Here is a 12313-nt window from a genome sequence, read left to right as displayed (position 1 = left end):
ATAACATTTTCCTTATGACATCACCCTTTATAATGACATTAATATGCAATTAATATGTGATTAAATTTCAATATGAGAGTATAAATAATAACTATCTTGAACAGACCTTATTGATACAAGTGTTGATTTATTTCCCCAACATATAGTTTAATTTAACATCCTTCAGTACATGTTTTACATTTTATGCTATTTTCTTATTTACAAATACAATTATTAAAATACTGACCAACTGCTTATTCATTGATATTTTATTGATCTAATAGTTTATTATTGACTTATAGATCATTGTTTAATTGATTGATTGATTCCTTATTTTATTTATTTTTGCATTTAATTGTCAGAATCAGCTGATTTGGGCATCAGTATTGTCAAATCAGTCATATAGGATAACACACAAATGAACAGCTCTCAATTTTTTTGAAACAGATGATTTCTTCTTTTCTTAAGGTGTTGGTTACATTTTTAGCCATAAAACATCAATTTTCGAGCATAAATATTGAAAACTGCAATCTGATATTCTGTCAGCAGCCTTATACACGGCCTCTAAACGCCAGCTCCACCACTTTACGCTGGTGCAAAGAAAAAGAGATGTCGACACTTCCGTGGTGGAGCTGTGCATAACCAGCATAATGTTCAATGAATGATAAACATAGCAACTGTTGTATTCATTCCAAAAGCGTTAACCTTTTTATATTACTTCAAGCGCAAAACATACTCGATAGCGCCACCACTAGGGCAACAGTGCCACCACTTTTATAAATATGTGCATTTTTCCTTTTTAAGAAGTGCTTATCAGTTTTGTTGTGTTCCGGCATAGGTTCTATACATAACAGTTATGTTTGCATGCGTGAGAATGTTCTTACGGGGTGTGCTAGCACCGAAATGTACTTGCTATGCAATCAGATCTCAAAATATGCACAAGTCTGATTCCGGAGAAAAGCTCCTGGTACCACAGTTTGCACAATATTGAAACGAAATAGTAACCAGCCTACAGTAGAAGTGTTCTTAAACGGTACCACACATTCAAAATATGTGTCCGTTGAATGAAATTATTAAATAAAATATAAATCATACTCACGTTTGTTCATGTAAACATAGGGCACAGCTCCACCACGGAAGTGTTGACAGCACTTTTTCTTTGCACCACCGGTAAGTGGTGGAGCTGGCGTTTAGAGGCCGTGTTATATTACTGGTTAATTTGGCTCATTCCAAGACAAAAAAAAAATAAGTTGTCAGAACAGACATTCTGTTAGAATGCAGCTTTCACTATGTGTGCTAACATGCAAAACCTAAACCAGAATTTCTAAGTTGAATAATAAAGGCCCTTTATTTGCATAATTTTCACTAATCTAACTTCTTTAATTCAGTAGGTTGGAAAGTTGATTAAACATATCCTCATCAAGTTTCAATGCCATACATGATGTATTTGACTTAATGACTTAAAGGTGCTTACATGCAAAACCTTAACCAAGGTTTGACGCGGACACCTACACCACCGCCAATGCTAAGGCGAGAAGTATAGCTCTCCTTATTCTTCGAATAGTCAAGCTAAAAACATAACCTCCACTTACTCTATTTCACTTCTCGATTTTATGGCCGCTCCGGTAAAGGTCCAACACTGTCTGCCTTGTTGAGTCATCAAGCAGGAGTTATCAAACTTGGCCTAAAGCTTATTGGTCACCATAAATGGTATTTATATCCCGCCAAATTTTAACCCATTTTGTTGACAGTTTTCCAGAGTTGTCTTCCCTGTTGATGGGTTAAAAATCATTCCCTGCTTCCGGTCAGATTCCTCATAATGTTTTTTTCTTAACTCTTTCTGAAAAAAGGAGTATAAAATTATATATTTCATATACATTCACTTGTTTTTATACCACAAATGCAGTTGGCGAACTATCAATGATGGGTCAATTGTTCAGAACTTTTCCAAATTTAACAACGTTATTAACAACATCTTTGTTAACTTTTAAATGTTTAATATCTCACATAATCAAATATAAACCAATACATATGAAACGCTGGTCTCAAATCTTGTAAGATAAACAGCTGATCACAAGCATATCCATTAAACTTCTAGAGCAGAACCACTTTGAACATTAACAATGATGACATTTTCAATGTTGTTAACTTTAACAATATTCTGAACAAATTGCCTTGTTTTACCTTTTAAGAGTCCGCATATCAAAATAAGCTGAAATAAGATATATTCGGATCATCTTATCAGCCCGTGTATCATACCATCATTTTTTTTAATTTATATTTATGACAAGTTTTAATATCTGTTTTAAAGCTGCACTCTCACAGATTGAACGTTTTGACAACTTTTTTATTTTTTGTCTTGGACAAGCCAATTTTTGCGACAATCCATGGAAACCAGTTATATAAGACAGCTGACAAAAAATTCGATCTCAGATTTTTATATTTTAAGTTCAAAAATTGAGGTTTTATGCATTTTTCTTAAACCGTTGGTTTAAGCCATAAAACATTAATTTTCGAACGGAAATATGAAAATCTACCATCTGATTTTTTGTCAGCAATCTTACATCATTGGGTTGCAGATATTTACAGAAAAATTTGCTCTTTCCATGACAAAAAATAAAAAAAGTTGTAAAAATGGTAAATCTGTGAGAGTGCAGCTTTATTTGTTAGTTTAGGGAAAGTTTGCTTGTTTTTAAAAATAGAATTTACAGTTTAAATCATGTCATTCATTTTATATTTACTGCAAAACCATGTTTTCCAATATTTTGTCATACGCCTCAAGGTTAGACAGCCAATTTTTCTCTTAAATTATTACTTAAATACCAATTACATAAAAATAAATTCAAAATTGAATCATATCGAGTACATTTGTTTGTTTTAGTGTAAGATCTTTATATATTTCACCGTGTAAGAATCAAAAGTTAAAATTCAGGCATAGCAACATTAGTGAAATATTCACTTTTGCTGTTTACAAGGTCAAATATGTTGCAATCTTATACTAAAACAAAGATTTTTTATTATATTTCTTATAAGCGGTTTTAAAACAAAAAACGCGCCGAACTGTATGTGAAAGCAACATCGAATATTTCAGAAATGATGTTGCAGAATTTATGTCTCTGTGCGCGCTGACGTTTTATTTGGAAGTGAAAGCAGGCTTAAATTTAAAAACATGAAAAAGATCACTGAGAGATCACGAGATACTTTCACTGTTTAAAACAGTGAAATATAGTTGTTAATGCCATAAAAAAATTCTATAAGAACTGGAGCATTTGATTTTGGGGGGATAAGTCCTTAAAATAATTATTTCTATATTATTCCCCCTATTTTTACATGAGAATGAGGCAACATTGCAAAATGTATGTATGGTTCAATTTATTAAATTTAAATAAGTAAAATACCTCATTTTTACAACAAATCACCAAACCTCATTCAAAAATATACAAGGCTAACAAAATTATCCGAACAAATTTCTGTAAACACTGCACTGTTATTTCGTAAATTATAAAAATCTGAATGTGCAATGAAATCTGACATTATAGGTTTTTATTTACTGAATATACAAAATGTAAGAACAAAAATAAAACCTTATCTTTCATTCTGGGTGGATAAGCAGTGCCTAATTGCATTTTTATTTCAGTTTTAGTTCGTTTAAAGAACGGCAATAAAACCGGATAACTAGTTTTAAATTCAGTTCTTGTCTTGCTTGAAATTTGAAGGACATCTAAATCATCATTATGGTTGTTCACCTACATGTCATATGTGTGTCAAAAAAATACAAAGAGAAAATTCACTAAGAAGTCATTCAATAGCAAATTTATTAAACAAATTTGTAAAATTGTTAAAAACAAGCTAGTGTTAAAGCTGAACTCACAGATTTATTGTTTGACAACTTATTTTTTGTCTTGGAATGAACCAATTTTGCGTAAATATCTGAAAACCAGTGATACAAGACTGCTGACAAAAGATTAGATCGCAGATTTTCATGTTTACAGTTGAAAATTAATATTTTATGGCTAAAAGCGTTACTAACGGTTTAAGAAAAATGCATATAAAACATCAGTTTTTGAACTTAAATATAAAAATCAGCAATCAGACAAATCAGATAAATTTCTTGTCAGCAGTTTTATGTCACTGGTTTCCATGCATTTTCCCATAAATTGGCTCATTCGGAAAGTTATCAAATTGTTCAATCTGTGAGAGTGCAGCTTTAATCATTTTAAGTAAACAAGTTCAATAAATTTCATGTTGAATGACCACGAATTGGATATTAGATTTTTTTATCATAAATACTAATTTGATTGTTTACAGCGCTAAGTACATAAAACGTCGCTATATAAAGCGCACATTTTTAACACTATTAATTTATGGCATTACCCCTAAAGATATTAAACAAGTTATATATAAAAAAACAAATAATTCACGCTGACGCGAACCTTTATGATATAAACATGTATATAAATATATATATAATACTATAACTGATCTCATTTTTATTAGTTAAAATCTAAACAAAAAATTCCATATCTGTTTATTCACAATAAATCATTGCTTTTGTCTGAAAATAAATATGGTTTAAAACTTTTTTATCATTAAGCATTAAAATTATCAATATAATTGTCAGTGAAATTTATTCAGAATGATTTGTATTTTCTTAACCATTGTTTAACCCCTTCACCGGACATATTTTAGGTTGTAAAAACAGCAAATAAAAATTACATTTTCTAGCTTACAAAATACTGAAATTACTGCCAAAGTATTTTGTTAGTCAGCAAATTTCAATAGATTTGCATTTAATCATCTGCATTTCAACCAACATTTAGGACATCCGCTTCAAATTCAATCAAAGTTTTAGAAATTGTATATGATCTATATATATTTGATGCACTAAGGCTTGATGCTTCGACTCTCTAGACTCTAGTAAAGCAATAAAATATTGTTAGAAACATACATGTACATTTTTACTTTTGAATAACTACAGAGTATCCATTTGATGATTATAAAGAAAAACAATCTTAATTATTACTAAAACAAAACAATATTCCTTCTATCTGATGATATACAACTTACAGTGATATGTTTTATTAAAAATATTTGATGCAATTTTCTCCTCTGAAACTTGCTTTTATCCCACGCTAATTAAACACCTTTATACGTTAAACCTGCGCTCCAGGTGCATAATGCAACAATGTTACGTACCAGTCAGTTTGTGTTATGTACCAGTCTGTTTGTGTGATGAAACAGTCAGCTTGCATGTTAATGCATTAATTTGCATGAATTTCACTACAACATCCAAAATGAGCAACAGTTATGGCGAAACATATTTATACATAGTTTTCATTCAATGTTAACACATATGGTGTACTATAACCCGCGTATTGGGAATATGGTGTACTATAACCCGCGTATTGGGAATATGGTGTACTATAACCCGCGTATTGGGAATATCTAAGGTCAAGCAAAATTATTACATACATAGTTTTTATTTATCATTTTCTGGTGGGCAACATTTCAGGCAAAGCCTATTTATACATAGTTTAATTATTTGTTTAAATTTCTTGTGTACAATAATATGCTAATAAGGCAACATTTGGGGTCAAGCATGTTCATACATAGTTTTAATTGTTTAAATTTATTGTGTTCAATAATATGCTAATAAGGCAACATTTGAGGCCAAGCATGTTCATGCATAGTTTTAATTGTTTAAATTTCTTGTGTACAATAATATGCTAATAAGGCAACATTTGGGGTCAAGCATGTTCATGCATAGTTTTAACTGTTTAAATTTCTTGTGTACAATAATATGCTAATAAGGCAACATTTGAGGCCAAGCATGTTCATGCATAGTTTTAATTGTTTAAATTTCTTGTGTACAATAATATGCTAATAAGGCAACATTTGGGGTCAAGCATGTTCATGCATAGTTTTAACTGTTTAAATTTCTTGTGTACAATAATATGCTAATAAGGCAACATTTGAGGCCAAGCATGTTCATGCATAGTTTTAATTGTTTAAATTTCTTGTGTACAATAATATGCTAATAAGGCAACATTTGAGGCCAAGCATGTTCATGCATAGTTTTAACTGTTTAAATTTCTTGTGTACAATAATATGCTAATAAGGCAACATTTGAGGCCAAGCATGTTCATGCATAGTTTTAACTGTTTAAATTTCTTGTGTTCAATAATATGCTAATAAGGCAACATTTGAGGCCAAGCATGTTCATGCATAGTTTTAACTGTTTAAATTTCTTGTGTTCAATAATATGCTAATAAGGCAACATTTGGGGTCAAGCATGTTCATACATAGTTTTAATTGTTTAAATTTCTTGTGTACAATAATATGCTAATAAGGCAACATTTGAGGCCAAGCATGTTCATGCATAGTTTTAATTGTTTAAATTTCTTGTGTACAATAATATGCTAATAAGGCAACATTTGAGGCCAAGCATGTTCATGCATAGTTTTAATTGTTTAAATTTCTTGTGTACAATAATATGCTAATAAGGCAACATTTGAGGCCAAGCATGTTCATGCATAGTTTTAATTGTTTAAATTTCTTGTGTACAATAATATGCTAATAAGGCAACATTTGGGGTCAAGCATGTTCATGCATAGTTTTAACTGTTTAAATTTCTTGTGTACAATAATATGCTAATAAGGCAACATTTGAGGCCAAGCATGTTCATGCATAGTTTTAACTGTTTAAATTTCTTGTGTACAATAATATGCTAATAAGGCAACATTTGAGGCCAAGCATGTTCATGCATAGTTTTAATTGTTTAAATTTCTTGTGTACAATAATATGCTCATAAGGCAACATTTGAGGCCAAGCATGTTCATACATAGTTTTAATTGTTTAAATTTCTTGTGTACAATAATATGCTAATAAGGCAGCATTTGAGGTCAAGCATGTTCATGCATAGTTTTAATTGTTTAAATTTCTTGTGTACAATAATATGCTAATAAGGCAACATTTGAGGCCAAGCATGTTCATGCATAGTTTTAATTGTTTAAATTTCTTGTGTACAATAATATGCTAATAAGGCAACATTTGAGGCCAAGCATGTTCATGCATAGTTTTAATTGTTTAAATTTCTTGTGTACAATAATATGCTAATAAGGCAACATTTGGGGCCAAGCATGTTCATGCATAGTTTTAATTGTTTAAATTTCTTGTGTACAATAATATGCTAATAAGGCAACATTTGGGGTCAAGCATGTTCATACATAGTTTTAATTGTTTAAATTTCTTGTGTACAATAATATGCTCATAAGGCAACATTTGAGGTCAAGCATGTTCATATATAGTTTTAATTGTTTAAATTTCTTGTGTACAATAATATGCTAATAAGGCAGCATTTGAGGTCAAGCATGTTCATATATAGTTTTAATTGTTTAAATTTCTTGTGTACAATAATATGCTAATAAGGCAACATTTGAGGCCAAGCATGTTCATATATAGTTTTAACTGTTTAAATTTCTTGTGTACAATAATATGCTAATAAGGCAACATTTGAGGCCAAGCATGTTCATGCATAGTTTTAATTGTTTAAATTTCTTGTGTACAATAATATGCTAATAAGGCAACATTTGAGGCCAAGCATATTCATATATAGATTTAATTGATTGTTTAAAAATCTGGTGTACAATAAGATGCACAATATGCAACATTTAAGGCCAAACATATTCAAACACAGTTTGGATAAACTATTCAAGAATCTGGTGTATTAAAATTAACAGAATGTACCGGTAGTGTATTTCTTGTGAACATTTGTATATACAAGCTTCTGAAACATGTCGTTATGAACACGCCCTGATGCTGTAGAGATTTATACACCTTGTAAATGTTGTATACAGTCGAACACCGTTGGCTCGAACTGGATGAAAAGGACCAATTTCTTTCTACTGAAGGTAAGTATTCCTGCTTGGCTTGAATGTCCAGAGGCTCTAGGTATTTTTACCGGTCCCTGGGAGGTCAAGTCTACAGGGTTCAACTATGTTTATGTGTTGTCATTTGATTGTGTTGTTTATATTCCAGTTCTCTTCTCTTTGTATGTCTGGTTATAATCAGTAATTGATGGCGATTAAGTTAGCTGAATTGAATAGGATTGTATTATTGCCATATTTTTAAGGCTCAGTTCAAAATAAATGTAACTCCATAAAATAAAAGTAACACTGTCTTGCGCTAGCCTTGATATAGACAATTGTAATAAAAAAAAATACAAGTATGTATACAGCAAAATCAAAATAAACACGATGCATTGGTTTATGGCAGGTCCTCGTGTTATAAGTAGAAGTGGCATTTTTACAATTTCGTTATGCAACTTTGGCATCCATATTTTCATTATGACAAGATGTTATTCAAACCTTGACGGAGTTCAATGTCACATATCTGTTATCAGTTTAACTAAGCTTGATCATTTATATTAAATGCGAATATTTGTGGGTGCATGCTTTAGATATTTTTGAGAATTTGGAGAAAAACTATCAAAAACCATTGCATTAAATACATAAGACGTTTTTTGGTTTTAAACATTAAAAAAAAACTTCAAAGAAACTTTTCCGAAAATACAAATCATCAAACAAACACACTCGAACCAGTTTTGTTTAACAACCCAGCACACAACAAACTTTTCCATCAGCAAAACAATGCAATCATGTTTAAATACAATAAAATAAAAGGGAAAAATATGTTTAAATCTGATAAGAAACTTCAGTGTTTATTTAGGCCTTTAAGAAATATATGCCAGCTAATTTTTATGATCAATAGGAATACAAAACATATTATATTGAAAATAAAACGGTAAGGAAAACTCACATGTTGATATGAGATGGGGTTTAATCGTGGGATCTTATGTCATTCAGTTAATTTTTTGCACAGCAATTTATCATCTGCATGTTGGAAATAGAAATTTATGTACAAGCTAATATATCAGTGATGTCATCGACCTGCCAGCTGAAGGGAATTTGGACGATGGGCTTAAGGAGCGGTTTCGGAAGCACCCTGACTTCGAATTTAAAGCAAACTGGTATGTCAATACTCATAACATTTAAAGTAACAATCAACAGCAAGCAAACAGTCTTTTTTTAATCAGTAAAAAAAATTCATTCCATCATTCATATCTGTTTAAGATAAGTAAAATGCATGGGAAAATTTAAATGAGAAGATTTATTTGATATAAAGACAGCTGATAATCGTTATGAAAATTGAGTATATTAATGAAATTAAACATGCCTTCTAAAGAGAAAAAGTTAACATGTAAATACTGATTAAAAACACACAAACATATTAATAAATAAAACTGCAATATTTATTATCAAACTTAAAAAAAAGCATTCATAATTAAGCTAACATAAATCTTAAACAATCTCAATATTCCATATTTCAAAAACACGATTGTTATAAACACGTATACAGATATAGGAAAAATTACCTTAAAGCTATTCTGTGCCACACTAAATGAAAATAACTACTCTTTAAATGAAGGAATTGTACAAATTACGAAATATCTTGATTGTACAGCGTGAAGGTTGACATAAATTTAAATCAGTTTCCATAACATTCAGTTTAAACCTTGCCAATACGAACAAAGCTCTTTTAAATACCCTTTGAGGTCTTACAACGGCATGGCTTTTAAAGCTACGGTTCAGTGATTTTAGAGAGAAAAGTGTAAAAACGAGCTACATTAAAGAGAGGTGCTGGCATTCTCTATTGTTTGACGGTCAATTAAAGATGGATATTTTTTTTTAATTGCTTGAAACAGAATTGGAAGGAAATAATTGGTATAAAAACAAGAACAGTGAAATTACTGCTACTGCTAATGATGCAGCTGTTGCTAATGATGCGAATGATTTGGAAGAACAATTGAAGAACAATTTCCACCGTAATTACAAACAAACATGAATATTTAAATGCTCTTCAAGCTGAAATCTTAACTCTTTATTGACTTTATGAGGATACTTCTGTTCTGTTTATGTGACTGTTTTGTTGACTATAATAAAACTAACCATTCTCATCTGAAACTTTATTTATATAAATTAAAAAAAATCTCAGTCACATCAGAAGTTTTATAATGCAATTGACATCCGTTCAATTTCCATAAAGTAAAAAATCAAAATTGATTCTTGGTTGGGGGTTTGCTATAAATTTTTCCCAGGGCAACAATTCAAAAAGTGCTTTGTTAAGCCTCATCCTCTCCACATGTTTAGGGAGTGTGTGTCTGTAGGTGGGTTTTTGGGGAAAGCGTTTGGGTGCCATGCACGGTAGGTAGGTTTTGGTGGTAGTTTTGGAGTATGTCTGTAGCTTGCTAGGAAGGTAGCTTTTTTGGTAGTTTTGCAAGGTATGTGTTCGTGTGTGTGTGTGTGTGTGTGTGTGTGTGTGTGTGCGTGTGCGTGTGTGCCTTTATGTAGGTTTTTGAGTGTGTTTGTGTCTGTAGTTAGGTTTTTGGGGTAGTTTTGGGGTGTCAAGGTACGAAGGTAGATTTGGGGAAATTTTGGAGTGTATGGGTAACCAGGTAGGTTTTGGGATAGTTCTGGGACGTTTGGGCAGGTCGATTTACAAAAGAATCCCCCCCCCCCCCATCAAAGTGGTAAAGTTTGTGTCTTCAGTGTCCTCTATATAGAAAGTTTTAACTATTTTTGTAGATCGACAGCCAAAATGCAAAATGCCCACAGGCTCTAGTAGAATTTCTTTGGGCTTGCTGGAATTATGGATTCTATATGGCTGGGCGTGTTAAAAACGTTGACACCGAACACTGTCAGATTTCAGGCTTGGTAATCGGAAATTTTAGTTTCGATGATTGCAAATTTTAAGAGAAGAAATTCATTTAATGAATGATAACACTTACCCGTTTATCCCTATACTCTATGGGACCAGGAATAACCAACACATCCCGGATATGTGCCTTTAACCTGAAAGATGCACAATCGAGATAACGTTACAACGAAAACATTACAAAACATGTTTAACCGCTTGAAGCGGCACTGGACACAATAACAGCTATTAAAATGGACAAATTTAAAGTGGTTTAGTTATGATAGACAGAATATCACTCGGGCAGGTAGAGTTCAAATTGAATTTCAATATTTTGATAATTTATCACACCTAACACTTATATATACAACATTTTAATATTACTACATAAAAGCTTGATACTGGAGATTGTACAGTTTCAATTAATCAAGAATAACAATATATAACACTGTAATAATTATGCTTTTAGTAGTAAGCTTCAAGTGTTTTATGAACTAAATTCAAACTTAATTTACATATTGATTATAACAGGAAAGAAAAAAATGCAAAAGAAAATACAATTTCCTTATCGGCCAACTAAGGCAATCAAATTACTATTCAACTTATAGGATTAGTTTCAAAATAACTTACCAATATTTCTGTTGCTTCATAGCTCAAAATCATTTGACGGATGGTGCTGCTTAACTCAATTATTGTGCTGCACAATTTGCACAAACAAGGGAGACAAATGTCCCCTGAAATCAACTTGAAAAAATGTAAAATACTGAAATTACCTCCCTTTAATTCAACACTAAACATCCCTATTTTCTCGACTTCACTATAAACATTTCTATCTAAACTCACAAACATGAATAAATATTTCGGTGACACAACAAAGGCTTTAATGAAATGGAACCTTCATTGGCAAAACCACAACAAAGGGCATTTCTATCTTCCACTTGTACTTAGTGGTAAGAAATAAAAGTAAACACAATGTTACACATGTATAAATAAAAAATTACTAGAAAAAATAAATCAATGTGACATTATAGCTTAAAAAGTACATTTAATCTGCCTTAGTGAAAGGCAACCAGAAGTCAAAATACATAAATTACTGCTAACCAAGCGTAAAATAAACCTGTATCAACAGCAATTCTGAGAATGAAAATTCATTATTATGACATTGGTCCGATTGTTTAGAACCTTGTTTAAGTTATTAATGTTGATGTCAGTGTTGTTAACTTTCAAATCTTGACTGCTCTGGAAGTTTCATGGACCCACTTGTGATCTGCAGTACTCAGGGCTTCCATTAAGAATTTGAAACTGAAAGTATGAACTTCCTGTGCATCAATTTTGGAAGGTTTACACAGAAATGTGGAAGTTTAAGTCTCCTGAATACAATATCTTTTTCCACTCTTTTCATAACAGTTATATTGACACAAGGTTTTGATATTTTGAACTTCCAAGCCCTGGTACTCTTAACAAAGATACTGTGACAAATGTTTCAGCTGAGCTTGTTTTAAATGTATGATCATATCATTCCAATAGTTAAAATAAACAACAATGCCATTTACAGTGCTGTCAACTTTAACAAAGTTATGAA

The 12313-nt window shown here is 31.3% G+C and overlaps 1 protein-coding gene across 6 annotated transcripts in view; it reads right to left on the bottom strand.

Moving 5' to 3' along the window:
* LOC128205617 (potassium channel subfamily T member 2-like) overlaps nucleotides 1-12313 on the bottom strand; it is an 80397-nt gene that overhangs the window by 66548 nt on the left and 1536 nt on the right. The window lies entirely within an intron of this gene.

This window comes from Mya arenaria, chromosome 10 (assembly GCF_026914265.1).
Source record: "Mya arenaria isolate MELC-2E11 chromosome 10, ASM2691426v1".
Taxonomy (NCBI): Eukaryota; Metazoa; Mollusca; class Bivalvia; order Myida; family Myidae; genus Mya; species Mya arenaria.
This window is presented reverse-complemented; position numbering and strand designations above follow the sequence as displayed.